Here is a 1,134-nt window from a genome sequence, read left to right as displayed (position 1 = left end):
AATTAAAAAAAGATTCAATTTGCATTGAGGTCTACTTATAAAATTTCTGTAGACAGAATAGGGTTTACTTATCTAAACGTTTTTAGAAATCCTCAAAAAATACTATGTTTAAATTACATGTAATATATTAAGAAGCCAGCACATTTTCTTAAATAGTAAACATACTCCACCTACATGCACCTCTGTTTTGATTTAGTCCAAAAGGACTCATTTACTAGTTTACTGCTATCTTTTCATAAAAGATCTGTCTTCTTCCCTTCAATCACAAATGCAGACATATAATGAGTTTCTCTCTAATAAGTAACCCCTCTCTCTGGTCAGAGTGTTAAGAGGAGTTGGGCATGTGATCTTTGCTGGTAGTGTTTCTGGTTAATGGAACTAGCAGAAAAATTGCCTCTTTTTAAAAGTAATTAATTTAATTACTTTTGTCAAAATGGAATAAAGACATTTAAAACAAATTTATAATGAAAATTATAATGAAAAACAGCAGTCCCCCTATCCAACTATGTAACCTAATTCATGCTTTCTGATGAACATACTTTTCAATGTTTTTAGCATATATGTCTATATATAGAGAGACACACATATTTATATCCATATATCCATATTTCTAAGAGATAGGCTTATACTCATATTTTTTTAAAAAATTCAATGTTAAATATTATAGATTTAATGCATAATATGTAAGATAAATATTTAAATATACACTTTCACCCACATATACATTTCCTCTATTCAGCCAATAAAGCATCCTGATGTAATAAGGTCAGGTGGTTATTCATTGTTTATACTATCAGCATTGGCTATACACCTCATACAGCTGAGACAGACTGCGTATTAGAATTTCATTTCTTTTGTTATACAACATTTTCCTCCCTGCTTTGCCCTTTTTATATTTTATTTTTAAAAATAAACTGGCTCCAGGCTTTCTGATAACCACTTAAAACTCCCTTGATTATCTACACCTCCATCTCCTTAGATATATCCCTTTGGAACACTTTATCCTCCTTCTCTAATCTGAACCAGTTATTTCCCTAGCTCTACTGAACACCTGTCCTCTTAAGACTTCCTGTTATCATTATCCTGGAATTTTCTTCTCCTCTGTCCTATGATATTTCCTGAATCCACTTACCC

Source organism: Pteropus vampyrus, unplaced genomic scaffold (assembly GCF_000151845.1).
Source record: "Pteropus vampyrus isolate Shadow unplaced genomic scaffold, Pvam_2.0 Scaffold136, whole genome shotgun sequence".
Taxonomy (NCBI): domain Eukaryota; kingdom Metazoa; phylum Chordata; class Mammalia; order Chiroptera; family Pteropodidae; genus Pteropus; species Pteropus vampyrus.
Note: the sequence above shows the minus strand (reverse complement) of the source record.